The sequence below is a fragment of the Mobula hypostoma genome, chromosome 18 (assembly GCF_963921235.1).
Source record: "Mobula hypostoma chromosome 18, sMobHyp1.1, whole genome shotgun sequence".
Classification (NCBI taxonomy): Eukaryota; Metazoa; Chordata; class Chondrichthyes; order Myliobatiformes; family Myliobatidae; genus Mobula; species Mobula hypostoma.
This window is the reverse complement of record NC_086114.1, coordinates 55,629,309-55,650,241: the sequence shown is the minus strand read 5'-3', so window position 1 is coordinate 55,650,241 and position 20,933 is coordinate 55,629,309. Positions and strand designations below refer to the sequence as shown.

General features: G+C 45.0%; 1 pseudogene; it reads left to right on the top strand.

The window, feature by feature from the left end:
• Positions 1-255: 255 nt before the first annotated feature.
• On the top strand, positions 256-5,790 carry LOC134358230 (sin3 histone deacetylase corepressor complex component SDS3-like; annotated as a pseudogene).
• The last annotated feature ends 15,143 nt before the right edge of the window (positions 5,791-20,933 follow it).

The window sequence follows — 20,933 nt, the reverse complement described above, 5'->3', positions numbered from 1 at the left end:
CTGAAACGAACTAAACTACTGCTAAAGACTTACACAGGACAGAAAGTGCATCCCAAAGGTAAAATTAAAGTGACAGTGGCCTACGGAGACAAAACACAGCAGCTGACCCTCTATGTACTGAGAAATGGAGGACCACAGTTGCTGGAACGTGAATGGCTCAGTAAAATCCAGTTGGATTGGCACACCATCAAGGCACTAGGTGTGTCAACAAAGGAGGGCAGCTCGGCGGGGAAGATGTCCGCAGCTCTCCTCTCACCCATTGTCGACTATTACAACAACGAGGAGGAGCTAGACAGCTTTGACAGTGAGGACGAGAGCAGTATCTGTGGCTGTGACTTGGATGAAGATACAGAGGACGCAAGGGAGTCAGATATTGCCAATAAGCAGGATGATGAAGACTACCTGGAAGTAAAAGAGCAGATGTACCAGGAGAAATTGACATCTCTCAGTAGACAGCTACAGCAGTTACAGGAAGGCACTTTGCAGGAGTATCAGAAAAGGATGAAGATTCCAGCGAGGTGTTATGGGATACTTTTAAAGCATATATCCATGGTCAAATTATTTCATATTCTGCTGGACTGAAAAAATGAATTAATAATGAAATACTTATGCTGGTTGACAAGATTAAAGAAATTGACAAGAAATATTCTATTGCTCACAGTAAGGAGCTTTATAAAGAGAGGGTCAAACTTCAGATGGAGCATAGTCTATTACTAACATCCTCGATTGAAATTCAGTTCTTTAAAACTAGGAGTCAGTTTTATAAATCTGGTAAATTACTGGCTAACCAATTGAAAACTGCTTCGGTTAAACACCAGATCATTAAGATTCGTAAAAGAGATGGTACTCTGACAGTTGATCATGATGAGATAAACAAATCCTTTCAAGAGTTTTATACTTCTTTATATCAATCAGAATTTCCTGATGACCCCATTATAATGCACGAATTTTTAGCGAAATTGAATATTCCAAAATTACCACCCAATGAACGTTTAAAATTAGATGCACCTATTACGGAAGAAGAAATAAAGGATGCTATTTCTTCGATGAATTCAGGTAAAGCACCTGGTCCGGACGGCTATACAGTAGAATATTTAAATCCTTTTCTACTATACTTTCTCCTTGGTTATGTAGAATCTTTAGGGATGCATTATCTATAGGTAAATTATCGCAATTTTTTAATCGAGCTATTTCCCTAATTCTTAAAAAAGATAAGGATCCTGCTGATTGTGCATCATATAGGCCTATATCCTTGCTGAGTGTGGATTCCAAGATCTTTTCTAACATACTGGCAACTAGACTGGAGAATGCATTGCCTCAAATTATCTCTGTCGACCAGACTGGAGTTATTAAAAATCACTATTCTTTCTTTAATATTAGGAAATTAATGAATATTGTTTATACTTCTTCATCTAGAACTGCAGAATGTGTCAATTCACTGGGCGCTGAGAAAGCGTTTGACAGAGTCGAATGGACATATTTATTTAATATGCTTGAGAAATTCAATTTTAGTCCGATATTTATATCTTGGATTAAATTGATATACCTTACCCCTTCGACTTTGGTATTTACCAATAATCAAAGATCTCCCTTTTTTCAGTTTCATGGTACTAGGCAGTGTTGTCCTCTTAGTCCATTATTATTCAAAATTGCCTTGGAACCTTTAGCTATTGCTATTCGTGACTCACCTAATATATTTGGCATTACCCACGGGAATGAGATACACAAGTTATCACTATATGCAGATGATTTATTACTATATATCTCTAACCCTGGGAAATCCATTCCGGCAGTAATATCCCTGCTTGCTCAGTTTAGTAACTTCTCTGGCTACAAATTGAATCTTACTAAGAGTGAACTCTTCCCATTAAATATGCAGGTTCCAATTTATAGACATTCACCATTCAGATTGATTACTGACTATTTTACTTATCTGGGTGTTAAAATTACTAAGAAGCATTAGGACTTATTTAAGTTCAATTTTTTACTGTTAATTAATCAGGTTAAACAATTGTTTACTAAATGGTCCACATTGTCATTATCACTGATTGGTCGAATCAATGCTATTAAGATGATTATTCTACCTAAATTTTTATATCTATTTCAAGCACTACCAATTTTTATTCCTAAATCCTTTTTTGATACCGTTGATTCTAAAATTTCCTCATATATATGGCAGAATAAAACTCCTAGACTAAGTAAAAAATACTTACAGAAGTCCAAAAGAGACGGTGGTTTGGCATTGCCGAATTTAAGATTTTATTACTGGGCAATTAATATTTGATATTTAATATTTTGGGCCAAAGATATGGATATAATTCCAAGTCCACAATGGGTAAACCTTGAATGTAATTCTGTACAAGGGTTCTCATTGGTTTCTATTTAGGGACTTTGCTTCCCTTTGTTCTCTCTAAATTGAATAAACAAATGGTTAATCCAATAATTAAATACATATTACAAATATGGTTTCAATTTCGTAAATTTTTTTGGTTTGAACAAATTTATTTAATCAAGCCCTATTATATCTAATTTTTTCTTCCAACCGTCTGTTATGATCCAATCTGCGCCTTGTAAGGCATGAAAATGCCCGACGCAGGCCTCGCAGGGTCTGAGTTGACGTTCCCTCCCCTCCCTTCTCCCTCTGTTATGGATCAACCCTTTTTGATATGGAAGATGAAGGGTATAATATGTTTTCGTGATTTATTCTTGGATAACTGTTTCACGTCTTTTGAATAGTTGTCTAATAAATATAATTTGCCAGATCCCATTTTTTTTAGATATTTACAAATTAGAAATGTTTTAAATACTACGCTACTTGCCTTTCCGACTTCATATCCAAATGATATCACGGAAAAAATTTTAGGTTTAGATCCCTATCAGAAGGGTTTAATAGCAACTATTTATGATATGATTATGAAAATACAGCCAGGTATATCTGATAAAATTAAGAATGAACAGGAAAGGGAACAACTTGTTACATACCCCGTGGGTATCTTGTGACTGTCTTATGAGCATGATGTAATGGTCTTGTGGAGGTCACATGATGTAATTTTCCTGCCAGTGTGAGGTCACATGATGACCTGTACTCAACAGGTATAAAGGAGACCCCTGGTGTGACGCAGTTAGTTTCAGTTGAGTTGTTGTTTGCTTCGTTAGTTACTCCGTTATGCTGCGTATTTGTCTCTTGACGCAGTTTTGTTTTAAAACGGAGTTTTACTTTCTATTGTAAGGTAAAATCATTGTGCCAGCAGTTTCACCAGTCGCTGCCAGCTTTGTTGGTGTATCTTTGATTTACCTTTACAGTAGTATCGGAGAGTGAAGACCTTATTAAAGGACGGGAACCTGAAGGATCGGAATAAAGTTGGAGTCGTTCGGCGGTTTTATGGAGGATCGACCTTATCAAGCATTCATTCAGAAGTGGTGACCTGTATCTGAGATAACTCCTGCAAGAGCAGGGAAGTTTGTGTAGTGTCCCCTCACCAGGAAAATGTCAGTTCCGTTTTATTTCCTTCGTCGTGACTCCTTTGGAGAATCAGTAGTATCGTCATGTCTTCGAAGAAATCCGTTTCCAGAGAAGTCTCTCCTTACTGATTGTGTAAATCACTTGGACTTTCGAATTTACCACTTTAAGACTGTGTTCGAATTTACCACTTTAAGAACTGTTTTCACATTTACCCTTTTAAGAACTGTTCCGGAGTTGCTGTATAGCAGTTAACTTCTGGTTAAGTTAGTCCTTTGAATACTTTTCGCTATTGCTGAGCAGAGTTTAATAAATGTTTGTTTGTTTTTACGAAACCTGTCTCAATTGACAATTCATTGTTGCCAATCATATGGCATTAATTGGGGCTCATCCGGGATTGTTCCAATTTTGAGCTTAAGTGCTTGTTTATTTATCGATCTGATTTGGAAAAGGGAAATACCCGATTCTTTTGTTTGATTGATCTGTGGGTGGCATTCAGCAGCAATGAATATTGACGAGTTTATGGATTCGCCAGACCGGGAAATATTAGCGAAGACAAAAAAGGGTGAGGTGTCTGAGATTGCTAGAAGGTTGGACCTTAAGGGAATTACGAAGGTTACAAAAAAACCAGTAATTCAGAGGAAAATAGCAGAACATTATATAAGTTTGAGAAAGTTTGATGATGAAGTGTTAGGGAGGTTTCCAATAAGTACACTGGAAATGCAGTTACATATTGAACAGATAAAATTTGAACAATTTAAAGTGGAAATGGCTGAAAGAGAGGCAAATAAAATAAGGGAATTTGAAGAGAGAGAGGCAAATAAACTAAGGGAATTGAAAGAAAGAGAAGCTGATAACCAGAGGAAATTTGGCTAGAGATGAAGAAATTAAGGATGGAAAATCAGTTCTCTGGTTCTAGGAAACAGTTTGTTGCTAGTCGAGAAGTTATTTTGGCTCCCCCATTTGATAAAATTTTGGGAAGACATTTTTGATATTATTTCAATACTTTTGCATATTGATTTACAACCTCATCCTATTACTGCAATTTTTGGTTTACCGATGATGGAACATAGTTATTTATCCTCTTCAGCTCCTCGGATGATTGCATTTGTTACATTAATGGCTAGAATATCCATTTTATTGAATTGGAAAGAGATCAATCCCCCTACTACATTTCAATGGTTTTCCCAAACGATATCATGTTTAAATTTAGAAAAAATCAGAAGTGTCACTTTTGATCCTTCGGTTAAACTTGAAGAGACTTGGAGGCCATTTATTTAACACTTTCATATGATGTAGCTTGACTTTTTCCAAATCCCTTTTATTAACCTAAAATATATGGACAGAGGAGCGGAGTTAACTACATTAATGATTGTATTCGATGTAATATAATAGCCCAGCTTTGTTTAGTTTTGTTTAGTTCAGTTTTGGTTCAGTTCAGTTTAGTTTTTTTTATTTTGGGTTTTTTTTCTTGATGTTTTTTCATTTTTCTTTTTATCATGTTTAATTATATTAAGAGTTTGGGAGGTCTAATATACTTGTATTATCTGTAGTTTTTAACTTGCATATGTCAATTACCAATAATGTTATCCCAATCTCTTTGTATTAGTACTGTTGCTATGTTTATGAATTTGAAAATTAATAAAAAGATTAAAAGAGAAAGAAAAGGATGAAGAAACTAGATCAACAATACAAGGAAAAAATATGAAATGCAGAGCTTTTTCTGCAACTGGAGACAGAACAAGTGGAAAGGAATTATATTAAAGAGAAGAAAGTAGCAGTGAAGGAATCTGAAGTTAAAAAGGTTGAGTTAGAAGAAAAGAAAAAGATGATTGAGAATGAGAGGCCAGCAATGGAACTCACAGGAGATTCTAGGGAGCTAAAGCCAATAATGATTAGGAAACTAAAGAGGAGACCTAATGACCCTGTTCCAATTACAGACAAAAGACGAAAACCTGCACCTGCACAGTTAAATTACTTGTTAACAGATAATGGAAGATCTGCAAACTCTCAATAAGCTTAAATCTCCGAAAAGACCAGCATCTCCGTCTTCTCCTGAACATCTTCCCAGCACTCCTGTTGAATCACCAGCACAAAGATATGAAGCATGAATAGAAGATGGAAAGTTATATTACGATAAGAGATGGTATCATAAAGGTCAGGCTATCTATTTGGAATCTAAGGAGAATACGAAGATTGGCTGTGTAATTAGCTCAGTTGGAACAAATGAGATATGGGTAAGGAAGACAAGTGATAGCACAAAGATGCGTATATATCTATGACAGCCGCACAGAGGAGTCTTCATTATACGGAGGCGATCTGCTGCCTAGAACTCTTAGCAAGTTGGAGGCACACATCTTCTTAACTCCCTGTGCTCAGAGGTCAACATTTCATGACTTTTATATTGAAACCTGTATTAAAGCAAATAAGTTTATTGACAAACGTACCCGGAGAGGCAGAGAAGACCCCCCCCCCACAAGATTTGAGTTATAAATGGGTCTTAGACCAAAAGTAAAAGAAAAGGCTTGTTATAATTTGATATTATTACGTTACTTTGTTATAATTTGATATTATTAAGTTACCAAGTAAATAAATGGTAGGTGTTTGTATGTTAAGGGTAAACATATTTGTTTAACATAGTGCCCCAGTAAAAAAAATCAGTTGATAACACTATTAAAATAAAGGGGGAGGAGTGTACCATACAGCCCACAGTATAATAAGGGACTACTTTATGTTTTAGTAACACGTCGTTGAATGCGCTATTAGGCACATATTGAGCATGCACTATTAGGTGTGTATTGATTCTGTATGTATGTGCCGAGATCGGTTTCTGCCAGTAAAGAACCATGAACCTCAGCTCCTGTCGCCAGCATTTTTATTAATAGCGTTGTTGTGTAACCAGGCCACATACAGAACACCATGGAAGAAAGAGAAGGGGGAGGAGCACCAGAGGAAGATGAAGGGCAGGTAAGGAGATAAGGTAAGAGAGGGAAATAGGAATGGGGGAATAGTGAGGGGGGAGGGGGCAATTACTGGAAGTTTGAGAAATTGATGTTCGTGCCATCAGGTTGGAGGCTCCCCAGACAAAATTTAAGGTGTTGCTCCTCCACCCTGAGTGTGGCTTCATCCAGCAGTAGAAGGGGCCATGGACTGACACGTCGGAATGGGAATGGGAAGTAGAATTGAAAGTGGTGGCCACCGGGAGACCCCGCTTTTTCTAGCGAACACAGCGTAGGTGCTCAGCAAAGTGGTCTTCCGATCTACATCAGGTCTCTCCGGCATACGGGAGGCCACACCCAGAGCACTGGACACAGTATGTGACCCCGACAGACTCACAGCTGAAGTGTTGCCTCACCTGGAAGGACTGTTTGGGTCTCTGCATGGTAGTGAGGGAGGAGGTGTAGGGGCAGGTGTGGCTCTTGTTCCACTTAAAAAGGTAAATACCAGGAGGGAGATCAGTAGGGAGGGAAGAAAGGACAAAGGAATCCTTTACAGAGGGAAATAGGAAGTTGACATTTCAGACCGAGACCCTTCATCTGGACTCTTGTGTTGCTCAAGATTTCCAGCACCTGCAGAATCTCTTGTGTCTTTGTTTTGAACCACCCTCATTCCTGCATCAGCCAGACAGCTTCAATAGCAGCTTATTATGTGTGTACCTGCATGTGCATGTGGGTGATGCATTGTAGTCCTAGATGCTGCTTCAGGGAGTTGAAGGTATGGTCGACATGCATGGTTGCTCGAGTGATCTCCCAGCGATTCTGAGGAGTTGGACTGTGAGGGAAGGTGGGACACAGTGGCCCCATCTCCCTCAGAGAAACATGGGGGTGAGATAACAGCAATGTGGTGATTACAGCAACTTTATCATAGTCCCAGTGATCTGGGTACAATCCTGACCTGGTGTGCTGTCTGTCTAGAGTTTGCACGCTCTTCCTGTGGTTGTATGATGTTTCCCTCAGATACTTTGGTTTCCTCCCACATCCTGAAGATGTGTGTTCTGTCGGTCACCTCCAGTGTGAGCTAATAGGCATCCGTTAGTCTCGTGAGACCATGGATTTGCACCTTGGAAGGGCACAGGCCTGGCCAAGGTTGTATGGAAGACCGGCAGTTGCCCATGCTGCAAGTCTCCCCTCTTCACACCACCGATGTTGTCCAAGGGAAGGGCACTAGGGCTGATACAGCTTGGCACCAGTGTCGTCGCAGAGCAATATGTGGTTAAGTGCCTTGCTCAAGGACACAACATGTTGCCTCAGCTGAGGCTCGAACTAGCGACCTTCAGATCACTAGACCGACGCCTTAACCACTTGGCCATGCGCCAACACAGTGTGGGCTAATGGTGCACAGAATCGAATGATAATCAGTCGGCAGCAGAGAGAGGGTAAATGTAAGGGTACAAGGAAGGGAAAAGGCAGATGGGCATGGTGTGCTAGCAGGACGCCAGTGGGCAGAAAGGCTTCAATCTGTGTTGTAATTACTAACAAAGCCTATCAATATTCCACTCCTGTTGGAAGTCAGAGCTGAAAGCTATTCATAAACATCAGGGGTCTAGAGGTGACAGTGACAGACTCATCTCAAGAGAGAACATTATTTTTGGAAGGGATAATGGCTGTTGTGCTGTGAATGATTTGTTGAGCTCCGATGATAAATCGTAGGTTGGGTTGTCCCTGGGCTCTTGGTTGCTTCACTTCCCGACCCCTGATCACTCCACAAGGGATGGAAGCTCCATCGGTGCCCTTGGGCTAAACGAGGGAGAAATGGAATGAGCAACAAAATTTCCAGTTGCCTGTTTACTTGTTGTTGCTGAGACGTTTTCCAGGTTCCAGCTGGAACTGGTTACTCAGCAACCTCATCATCCCAGCTCTCTGCAGAACACATCTACTCAATGGGAGAAAGGAATGGAATTCAGAAATCCATTCCCATTGAATGTTACTCTCTAAACTACCACCGTGATCAACGGCCTTCATCAAAGACAGTCACCATCCAAGACATGCTCTCCTATTATCATCAGGTAGGAGGTTCAGAAGCCTTAGGTCCAGTATCACCAGGAACAGTAGTTACATCAGGCTTCTGAACCAGCATGAATAACTTCAACCAACAGAACGCTCAGCTGATTCCACAAACTTTGGACTCACTTTCATGGACTCTACAACTCATGCTCGGAGTTCTGTTGTATTTATTTGTTTATTTATCTATGAGTTTTGACCAGTACCCCAAACTGGACATTGGAAGTTTTGAGAGGAGGGGACTTCAATAAGTTTTGCTGCCTGTGGCTAAAAGGCAGCAGCGGGTGGGAAGAGCGAGAAAGGGCTTTGACCTGCGACCATTCGGTGCTTGTGATTGATTAGCAAGAGCACGTTAAAGGAAGGCTTGGCGAACAAAGCGGCCATCGTCTGAGTGGACAGTCAGAGTGGTGATCTTGAGGTTTTAGCTCTTCGGGGCGTGTGCGAAGAGAAGCTTCAGTCAGAGAAAGCAGAACAGTTCAAGTTTTTTCATTCTCCTCTTTATATCTGCTCAGTTAGGACAGTAGAGATGCCAGGCACGTTAGTGAATGCTCCTCATGCAGGAAGTGGGGAGGCAGGGAGACCTCCAGTGTCCCTGATGACTACGACTGCAAGAAGTGTACCCAACTGCAGCTTCTAACAAACCGCGTCAAGGGGTTGGAGCAGGAACTGGATGAACTCTGGATCATTCGGGAGGCTGAGGGGTTGAGGGATAGGATATATGGAGAGGCAGTTACACCCAAGGTGCAGGACACAGGAAACTGGGTGACAATCAGGAAGGGGAAAGGGGATAAGAAGCCACTGCAGAGTGCCCCTGTGACCATCCCCCCTTAATACCAGGTTCGGGTACTTTGGGTATCGTTGGCGGAATGACCTAACAGAGGTAAGTCACAGTGATAAAGTCTCTGGCACTGAGTCTCACTCTGTGACTCAGAAGGGAAGGGGATAGAAGAGGTAGGCTGTGATGGTAGGGGATTTCTTAGGGGAAGGGACAAGGGGTACTGTGGGTGAGAACAAGATCCTGGATGATATGTTTCCTCCTGGGTGCCAGGGTCCGGGATATCTTGGATCAAGTCCTTAGCATTCTTAAGTGGGAGAGTGAACAGCCAGAAGTCGTGGTCCATGTAGGTACCAATGACATGTAGGTTCTGCATAGGGAGCTCAGGGAGTTAGGTGCTAAGTTATAGGGCAGAACCTCCAGGGTTGTGATCGCACGATTGCTACACATGTCAAGTGCTCGTGAGGCTAAAACTAGGACGATTATACAGTTTAATAAGTGACTAAGGAGTTGGTGTAGGAGGGAGGGTATAAGACTTTTGGATCATTGGGCTCTCTTCTAGGGAAGAAGGACCTGTACAGAAGGGATGGCTTGTACCTGAGCTGAAGGGGGACTAGTATCGTAGTGGGCAGGTTCGTTAATACTGCATGGTGGGAAGTATTTGGTTGACATTGTGTACTTGGATTTTCAGATAGCCTTTGACAGGGTGCCACACATCAGAATCAGAATGTTCATTATCACCAGTACGTGTTGTGAAATTTGTTAACTTCATTTGTTAAGCATGAGGCTGCTTAACAAGCTACGAGCCCATGGTATGACAGGAAAGATTCTAGCATGGATAAAATAGAGGCTGACTGGCAGGAGGCAAAGAGTGGGAATAAAGGGAGTCTTTTTGGTTGGCTGCCAGTGACTAGTGTTGTTCACAGGGTCTGTGTTGGAACCGATTCTACAAAAAACTGAGGTGCAAAAGGACTTGGGAGTCCTTGTGCAGGATTCCCTAAAGGTTAATTTGCAGGTTAAGTTGGTGGTGAGGAAGGCAAATGCAATATTGGTATTCATTTCAAGAGGACTAGAGTATAAAAGCAAGGATGTAATGTTGAGAGTTTATAAAGCACTGGTGAGGCCTCACTTGGAGCATTGTGAGCAGTTTGTGGGACTGTTTCTGTGCTGTATGACTGTTCTGTGTAAAAGCAAGGAAGATATCCCTACATATTGTTCATCAATATCATTGGACACAGACTGATTAGGTCGTATTTGTGGGTGTTTATTGTCCACACATCGGCTACCATGTTCCCTCCATTATGAGGATGAGTGCACTATGTCATTGTCTGGATGCCCAGAGATTATGGAAGGTGAGACAGAAAGATAAGGTCTTTCGTAAAACACAGAGCTCTGGAACAGTACTGGACTGGACAGTCCCCCCTTTGGCCCACAATATCCACACCAACCACGATGGCAATTTACACTGCACATCTTCCAATAAGCAGTACATATCACATTGTTACCTCTTCAATGTCTCTTGTAAATGTTGCTAACAAGTTCAGCCCTGGGGAAAAGACACTGGCTGTATTCTCTATCTATGCCTCTTACAAACACATCACAGGAGCCAGTCTCCTCCTCAATGAACTCAGTCTACAATTCTCGCTGCCTCAGTAAAACAATCAACGTAATCAAAGGCACCGTTCCATCCAGGACATTGTCTGTTCTTCCCTCTCCCATCGGGCAGAAGATACAAAACCCAGAAAGCACATACCACCAGACTCAAGGACAGTCTACCTCATTGTTATCAGTCTCCTGAGTGGGCCTCTTGTGCAATAAAATGGACCCTTTGACCTCACAATCTACCTTGTTAACATTCTTGCACTTTATCGTTTACCTACACTGCACATTTTCAGTAGCTTTTATACTTTTAGGTATTGTTATTATTTTTCCTTATTCTAGTTCAAATCACTGTGCAAAGATTCGATCTGTGTGGACAGTATACAAGTCAGGCTTTTCACTCTGTCTTGGTCCATGTGACAATAATAAACCACTACCAATAAAGATTCTGTCAGTACCTCCAGCTGAACTGTCTTTTTGTGTGTTTTTCCCCTAGCCATCGTTCTGTGTTTTTGTATTGCCATGTGCTCTTGCTTGTTTTCATGCCCCATGTGCTCCTGTCCCCGCTCCTGCTCTACTCCGGCCCCTGTATTACTGAGTACTCCACCTCTCACCTGTTTCCCATTATTACCTGTTTTGCTGCCACCTGTGTCTCATTGTGCTCCACCTATCATCTGCCTCTCTGGTTATTGCTCAGTCTATTTCAGTCCTGTGTTTTCACCTGTTTGATGCCAGATTGTGCCAGTGAATTTTCACTGAGCCCAAGGCTATGCAGGTTGACTGTACCGGCCTGACGCCGACTGAAAGACAAAGGAGAATCAGCACCCGCTCCTGTCTGTACTGTGGCCAACCAGGCCACTTCATCTCCACCTGCCCAGTAAAAAGCCAAGCACTCACCAGTAGGATGAGGAGTACTGGTGAGCGTGACCCCTGTCCAGCCCTCCTCAACACCACTCACTCTCATACCTGCTCCTCTGGAGTGGGGGGTCCAACGCCGAGCAGTCTCCATCTTGGTCGATTCTGGTGTGGGGGGGTGTTCTATCGATTCCAGCTTGGCTTCCCAGTGGGGGTTACCCATGTCTGCTCTCCAGTCACCACTGATGGCCAATGCCTTGAACGGTCAGAGACTGGCTAACATCACCCATGTCACGGCCCTGGTGAGTTTCAGTTTATCCGGCAACCATCATGATCAGTTAACCCTTTATGTTATTGACTCTCCTCAAGCTCCCATTGTCCTGGGCCATCCCTGGTTAGTCACACAACCCCCACATTGACTGGCTCAGTCGCAAGATTGTAGGCTGGAGCCCATTCTGTCACTCCCACTTCCTCCGCCATGCTCAGATCCCCTTGTCTCCAAGCCCAGATCCCCCGAGGAATTTCTGGACCTTAGTGCCATCCCTCCTGAATACATGGACCTCAAGGCTGTGTTCAGCAAGTTCCGGGCCACTTCCCTGCCGCCTCATCGTCCATATGATTGTGCCATTGACCTCTTGCATGGCACATCTCCCCCAAGGGGCCACCTGTATTCCCTGTCCGTACCTGAAACAGAACCATGAATAAGTACATTCAAGAGTCTCTGGCTGTAGGCATCATCCGGTCATCTTCCTCCCCTGCTGGTGCCAGTTTTTTCTTTGTTGAAAAGAAAGACGGCTCCTTGTGTCCATGCATTGATTACTGGGGACTGAATGAAGTCACTGTTAAGAACTGTTATCCTCTTCCGCTCATGACCTCGGCATTTGAACTATTACAAGGAGCTCAGTTTTCACCAAGCTTGATCTCCGTAACACCTACCATCTTGTCCACATCCGCGAAGGGGACAAGTGGAAGACGGCCTTCAACACCACCTCAGGCCATTACGAGTATCTGGTCATGCCACTGGGTCTCACCAATGCCCTCTCTGTCTTCCAAGCCCTGGTAAATTGTTCTCAGTGACATGCTGAACCAATTTGTTTTTGTGTATCTCGACGACATTTTGATTTTTTTTTTCTAAGCCCCTTGCTGAACACACAAGTCACGTCCGCAGAGTTCTCCAGTGCCTTCTGGAGAACTAGCTCTTTGTGAAGGCTGAGAAGTGTGAGTTTCATCGCAATACCATCTCATTCCTAGGGTATGTAATTTCAGGTGGTTCCATTCAGATGGACCAACAGAAGGTCAAGCCGGTGGTCGAATGGCCCCAACCTTCAACTTGTCAGGAGTTGCAACACTTCTTGGGCTTTGCTAACTTCTATCGTCGCTTCATCATAAGTTACAGTACACTGGCTGCACCACTCACTGCTTTTGCCTCATCTGCTGTCAGATTCTCCTGGTCCCCTGCTGCTGAAAAAGCATTCTCTGACCTGAAGGAATGTTTCATCTCTGCCCCCATCCTGATTCAGCCCGACACCGACCGGCAGTTCATTGTGGAGGTGGATGTGTCTGACACTGGTGTAGCAGATGTTCTCTCTCAGCGCTCGGCCAAGGATGAGAAGGTACACCCCTGCGCTGCCTTCTCTCACCGCCTCACTCCCACTGAGTGGAATTACAATGTTGGAAACCAGGAGCTGCTGGCTGTAAAGCTAACTCTGGAGGAGTGGAGGCATTGGCTGGAGGGAGCCAAGGTGCCATTCTTGGTCTGGAGTGATCACAAGAATCTGGAATATATCTGTACTGCCAAGCGTCTCAACTCCCATCAAGCTCGTTGGTCCCTGTTTTTCTCAAGATTCAATTTTACTCTGTCCTTCTGCCTCGGTTCTGAGAATGGAAAACCTGATGCACTCTCCCGAAGATTTCCTTCCTCTGAGACCCCTGAGGTACCCGATATCATCCTCCCTGCTCACTGTCTCACGGGTGCAGCGCAATGGGACATTGAAGCCATTGTGTAAGCTGCTCAACAGAGAGGCAGCCCCTAGTCAAAACCCCACTAACCGTGTTTATATTCCCAGCTCTGTCCGCTCACAGGTATTGCAGTGGGGTCATTCTTCCCGGTTATCCTGTCACCGTGGAACCAAGCGTACTCAGGCTTTCATCTGTTGGCAGTTCTGGTCGTTCTCCGTGGGAGATGACATCTGTAACTTTGTCTCAGCCTGCTCGGTCTGTGCTCAAGGCAAGAACTCTAACCGATCACCTGCTGGTCTGTTACAACCCCTGCCTATCCCCGAGAGACCCTGGTCCCACATTTCCCTGGATTTTGTCACCGGTCTTCCCCATCAGATGGTAACACCACCATTCTCACAGTAGTTGATCGTTTCTCAAATTCTGCACACTTCATTCCTTACCTAAACTCCCCTCGGCCAAAGAAATAGCTAAATTACTAGTATTGCATGTTTTTAAATTACACGGTTTACCTGTAGATGTTGTGTCAGACAGGGGCCCTCAATTCACAGCCAACATCTGGAGGGCATTCTGTAATCTTCTGGGTGCCTCTGAGCTTGTCTTCAGGATTCCACCCACAGACCAATGGCCAGACTGAGCGGGCCACCCAACAACTAGAGACAGTATTGAAATATCTGGTCTCCCAGAACCCCTCTGCATGGAGTCAGCAGCTACCCTGGGCCGAGTACGACATAAACTCTCATCCGTCCTCATCCACCGGTCTGTTCCCCTTTCGAGTGCTGCCTTGGCCACTAACCTCCACTGTTTCCTGCCCAGGAGGAGGTAGGTGTTCCACCTGCCGAGGCATTCATCCGCCGTTGTCAGCGGACGTGGAGGCACACTCGCTCTGCCCTTTTCCGTGCCTCTGCTAGGATCAAACATCAAACTGACTGCTGTCGCTCCAAGGCCCCATATTACCGCCAAGGACAGTGTGTGTGACTTGCAACCCGAGACCTGCCCCTCAAGGTGGATTCCTGCAAGCTTGCCCCCTGCTTCATCGGCCCCTTTCCCATTGCTAAGGTTATCAGCCATGCTGCCGACCATCTCAAGTTCCCCTCCACTCTCCGCCGCATTCATCCCACCTTCCATGTGTCCTGCGTCAAGCCTTTCATGAGCCACCCCCTGTGCTCGTCCCTGGATTCCCCCTCCCCCACAGCTCATCAATGGGTCAGAGGCCTTCACGGTACGTTGACTGCTGGACGTTCGTCACCAGGGCCTCCAGCACCTTGTGGACTGGGAGGGCTACAGTCCTGAGGGAGGTGCTGGGTCCTCATCCGTAACATCCTGGACCCTCCTCTCATCAGGGACTCTCATCGCCAGCACCCAGCTCTATCTTCTGTGACGCCAGGAGGCGTCTGTGGTGGTGGGGGGTGGGGTACTGTCAGTACCTCCAGCTGAACTGTCTGTTTGTGTACTTTCCCCCCAGCTGCCAGTCTGTGGTTTTGTATCACCATGTGCTCTTGCTTGTTTTCATGCCCCATGTGCTCCTGTCCCCGCTCCTGCTCTACTCCGGCCCCTGTATTACTGAGTACTCCGCCTCTCACCTGTTTCCCATTATTACCTGTATTGCTGCCACCTGTGTCTCATTGTGCTCCACCTATCATCTGCCTCTCTGGTTATTGCTCAGTGTATTTCAGTCCTCTGCTTTCACTTGTTTGTTGCCAGAATGTGCCAGTGAGTGTTTCCTGATTCTGGTTTTTGGATTTCTCTGGGATGTTTTGATCTCTGCCTGAACTTTGACGCTGACTTTGTTTGCACCTCAGGATTTGTTACTCAATTAATATCACCGTGTGCACAGTACTGGGTCTGCGATTGGATCCCCGCTCCAGCGTCCTGACAGATTTAAAGATTCAAAGTACATTTATTATCAAAGAATGAATAAATTATACACCTTGAAATTTGTTTGCTTACAGTTAGCCACAAAGCAAGGAACCTGAATAACCCAATTCAAAAAAAAAAGACCATAACCACTGCACTGAGAAAGAGGGGGGAAAATGCACGCACTCCGAACCAAACCGAGTGCTTGGATCCACTCCCTGGAACAGCCAGAGTAGCTACAAGCCTTGATCTCAAGTTCAGCGAGGCCAAAGTGCTGCGGAACTCCGGAACGACAGCCACCGGAGCAGTTCACGGACTCGGACCCAGAGAGAGGAATGAACATAGAAGGAGAGCAGGCAAAATCAACCCGACCCTCACCTCCGGTCCCAAAACTCGGGTTTTCCAGTCTATCCGGACCTGTGTTTTAATTGCCCAAGCACCAGGTAGTGCTTTGCTCTAGGACCCGGATCCCGGCACAGCAAAGCCATTCTCCGTCTCACCAAATCGGCTCGGTGGTTGGAGCAATCCAACCAGGCAGGCGGGCATCAAAACTCTGCCGCATCAACTCCTCTCCAAGTCGTTCACTCCAACAGCGAAGCGTTACGGACTCCGTCTGCGCCCCGTCCTGAACACGTTGCCCTTTGGCTTTACGATCCTCCAGCTCAGCTCATCCTTTAAACTGGCCTCACCTCCACTTGCCTCGTCATTATTTGCAGTGATAGTTGACCACGATTCAGCTGAGAAAAGATGTTACGAGTAATGTTTAAGTTGTATTTCTTGCCTTCTGAAGTATCAGGGAGCGCAGTTTCAGTAGCACTGTCTTAACAATACCAATACACCGTCAGGATTTCGTTACAGCAGCTGTCCGGAAAAGCAACGCGGCAGACTGTAATATCATTACAGTGACGGTCAGTCCTCCCTTTTGCCGTGAAAATGGGTGCTATCTCTCTGTGCCTTTGAGTGAGGGAGAGAGAGTGACATGTCAAACTGTCGGGTAAACAATAATTCCCGTTAGCTGCACATCATGGTTTCCCTTGGGTGCTTTACTGTTGCTTGGCGGGTGATGGGCGCGGACGCTTTTTGATGAAACAAACAGTGTTGGGGGGGGGGGGTTGAAGCTTTGCTGCAGCTTGTGCGTGAGAGAGGGAGCTTTAGGGTTCCGACATTTTTCTGTCGTTCATTCTTTTGGGGCTCTTCTGTTGTTTGTGGATGCCTGGGACAAGTATTTCAGGTTGTATACTGTATACATTCTCAGACAATAAACAGAACTATTTGAACGATACCACTCTCAGATCTCCAATGCTCCAGAGTAAATAACCCATGTTTGTCCAGCCTCTCCTTGTAGCATTCACTCAAATCCAGGCAGCATCCTGATAAAACTCCTCTGCACCCTCTCCAAAGTCTCCACATCCTTCCTGAAATGGGGTGACTAGAACTGCACAGGTACCCTAGCAACATGACTTGCCAACTTTATACTTCATGCCCCTATCGATCGATGGCATCAGCCTTTTTATCACCCTCCGTACTCTAACTAGGCTTTCGTAACTTGTTCTTGCAGGATTTCCCTCCCAGTTCAGAAGTAATCCAACCCTACTCCATCTCCTTGATGATAGAGAATTAATTGGAGGGCCATGTAAGAGGAAAGAATTAGATTGATCTTGGAGCAGGTTAAAAGATCGACACAACATTGAGGATCAATGGGTCTGTACCGTACTGCAGTGGTCCCATTCACAAGCCCACAAGCCCTGGCTGGTGGACTAATCACTCACTCTCTCTGTTCTTTGCTTGTCTGCACAGGGCCCAGTTCAGGCTCATCTAAGCTTCAAGCATGGCTTAGATCCAAGAACATGCATCGCTGACGTACATGAAACAACTGGCTCCCTCATTCCCAGTCCCAAATAAGTCACATGGAAATTGTAGTTCCCACAATCATAAAATCTGATCAAAAGAACATAGCAAGTAGGAACGCTAACAGACAGTTTAAGTGCAGATTGGTGGCAGGCTTCACCCTGTGTTCACATTGCTGGCTTCTTGTTTACTTGTTCTGAAGATAAAAGCACTTGCTCCGAGTTAATGAGGTGCAATAGGAATATTGAGCTTCAATAACGAGCTGCAATCCACATCATCGGCTCAGGATCTGAGAATTTCCAGAGGGCAGAGATGGAGGTCAGGAATGTAGGACCCAGCCTTGCAGTTTACTGCTGATGTGGGTGGAGTGTGGAGCGCGGTGAACGCGAGGGTCAGGCAAAGAAACTCTTCCCTCTGCTGGGGAGAGAGACATTGAACCTGTGTGTTACACACATCGTTAACATGATCGGCAGAGACTGAAAAAATACTTGGGGCCGCGGGTTAAATGTGACGGGGGAACAGTTTAAAAGGGATCTGAGCAGCAGCTTCACACAGAGGCTGTTGAGTATATGGAACGAGCTGAGGCGAGTACAATAACAGAATTTAAACACATTTTGGACAGTATATGGAAAGGAAAGATTTAGAGGGATATGGGCAACACACACAAAATGCTGGAGGAACTCAGCAGGCCAGGCAGCTTCTATGGGAAAAAAGCACAGTTGATGTTTCCGGCTGAAACCCTTCAGCAGGACTGGAGGAAAAATGCTGAGGAGTAGGTTTGAAAGGTGGCAGGAGGGGAGAGAGGAGCGCCAGGCGATAGGTGAAATCTGGAGGGGGCGGGATGAAGCAAGGAGCGAGGAAGTTGATTGGTGGAAGAGACAGAAGGCCATGGAAGAATTAGCGGGGTGGGACAAGGTATAGTCCAGGTAGCTGTGAGAGTCCATGGGTTTGTAATAGACGTCGGTGGATAAGCTGTCTCCAGAGATAGGGACAATGAGATCGAGAAAGGGAAGTGTCGGAAGGGGCCTCTACGCTGCGAGACCCCGAAGCTAGGATGTCACGACTTTGGCAGACTCTTGGTGCTGTTGTGGGCCGTGTAAAAGGTTGTCATAGATTAAAATGAGACAGTGATGGGATGCAGAGCTGGGCTGAGGAGTGGCAGGTGGAGTTCAATCCAGAAAAGTGTCAAGTGATGCACTTTGGAAGGTCGATCTTGAAGGCGGAGTCCAAGGTTAGCAGTGTTGAGGGATTTGGGCTCCACGTCCACCGAACATGGAGAGTTGCCGCACAAGTACTCACTGGAATTCAGAAGGATGAAGAAAGATCTCATTGAAACCTTTCGAATGTTGAAAGACCTAGACAGAATAGGTGTGGAAAAGACGTTTCCCATGGTGGGAGAGTCTAGGACAAGAGGGCACAGCCTCAGGATAGAGGGGCACCCTTTCAAAACAGATGCGGAGAAATTTCTTTAGCCAAAGAGTGGTGAATTTGTGGAATTTGCTGCCACATGCAGCTGTGGAGGCCAGGTCGTTGGGTGTACTTAAGGCAGAGATTGATAGGTTCTTGATTGGACATGGCAGCAAAGGTTACAGGGAGAAGGCCAGGAACTGGGGTTGAGGAGGAGAAAAAAAAATCATCAGCCATGATTGAATGGTGGAGCAGACTCGATGGGCCAGATGGCCTCATTCTGCTCTTATGTCTTATGGAGAATGGCCAGACTGGTTCAAGCTGACAAGAAATCAAGAGTAACTCAAATAACCACGCACGACAACAGTGGTGTGCAGAAGAGCATCTCTGAATGCACAATGCATCGAACCTTGAAGTGGGTGGGCTATAGCAGCAGATGACCAAGAAACATAGACTCAGTGGCCACTTTCTTAGATACAGGAGATACCTAATAAAGTGTCCACTGTGTGTACATAAGATGGTGAGAGGTATTCGTAGAGTGCCAGCACCTTGTCACCCAGGGTGGAATGAGCTAGTGTGAGGGGCCACTCTTTTAAGGTGATTGGAAGAAAATATAGTTGGGATGTCCGAGGTAGGCTTTTTGCACAGGGAGTGGTGGGTATATGGAATGCACTGCCTGGGGTGATGGTAAAGGCAGATACATTAGGGACATACTAGAACCTCTTAAGATAGGCACATGGATGAAACAAAGTGGTGACTCTGTGGGAGGGAAGGGTGAGATTGAGCTTGGAAAAAGTTAAAAGGTCAGCACAACATGGCCAAGGGGTCTGTAGTGTTCTATGTTCTATGTTCCTCCAATTCTACCATGAACACTGCTCCAATCACATGAACTTGGGAAGGACCTTTTCCACACAAAGTACGGTTGGCAGGAGAAGAGCATCAGAATTGGGAGTTAGCACATGTTCTATCCTCTGGAAGGGTCCGGTGGAGCTGAGAAAGGGAACCCAGCCTGACTTTCAACGCCATGAATCTGGGTGGTTTGGACATGCCCTGTTACAAAGCTAGGTCCTGACGGGACAGGTCCGCGGTTGGGCTTTGATTTGTTGGAACCCTGGGGCTAGAGACAGAGAGGGAAGGATCTGAGCAACTGCAATAATCCACAAAGAAGATATGAGTTCCTTCAGATTGCGTGTTTCATCCAGCTCTGTGGAGTGGCTGGGACGGAGATCCCTCACGCATGGGCTTTGGATTGTTTAACCATCACCCTCTTCTGTCCCCCGGTGATGGCAGAGACAAATGATGAGACCTCTCATACAGAAGCCATGGTCCCACATCCGAAGCAGAATGAAAGAATGGGTCTGAGTCATATCTCAAAACCAGGTCACAAGAAAAGTTCCGTCTTACAAAACCACGAGTTTATCAGATTTTCAGGTGAGGAGCAGAAACAAGCTCACATCTCACTCCACGCCTGACCGTGAAGGACTCCTGCATTTGGTTAGAACAGGGAAGGGCTGGAAGGGGTAAATATTTAAGATGGGAGATGCATTGCCAGAGAGTCTGGGAAGGCTGATCAGTAAGTGTTAAGGGTGAGTGGGTAGTGGGACAGGATTTCTGGTGTGTGGTTGGGGTTTGAATGTGGGCAGGGTTTTGAGAAGAAGGGAGAGGTTTGGTTAGAGAGACAGGGTTGGATGTTCATGTGGCTTTGGCGGAGGGGAGGTGTTGGGAAGGTATGGGTGGAATTTGGTGTGTGAGTGGGGTTTTGGGGTGTGGGCAGGGTTTGGGTGATGTGGATGGGGTTTGAAAGGAGGGAAGGGGGGTTTTAGGAGCCATGGGTGCAGGGCCGGATTAACCTAGTGGCAAAAGTAGCATATGCTATGGGCCCTGCATTTTCGAGGGTCCTGCCTGCATTAAATGCTTGCAAGCTGTATTCTCACGACTGTTAGAGTGAGTTTTGGGTAGACGATTCGTTTACACTTAAATAAATTACTTCAACCATCAGTCTTCTGTTCTTTGACAAAGTACTGTGGATTGAGTTCATAACAATGCATTTCCTAAAAGCTGTGAACCCAGTTTCATTTGTAACAATGCATCTCTGGTGCCTCTGAGACAAGAATGCTAAGCTTACAGGTAGTTGTGAAGACACCATATCTATGCTTTTTGAATATGAATTGTCCTC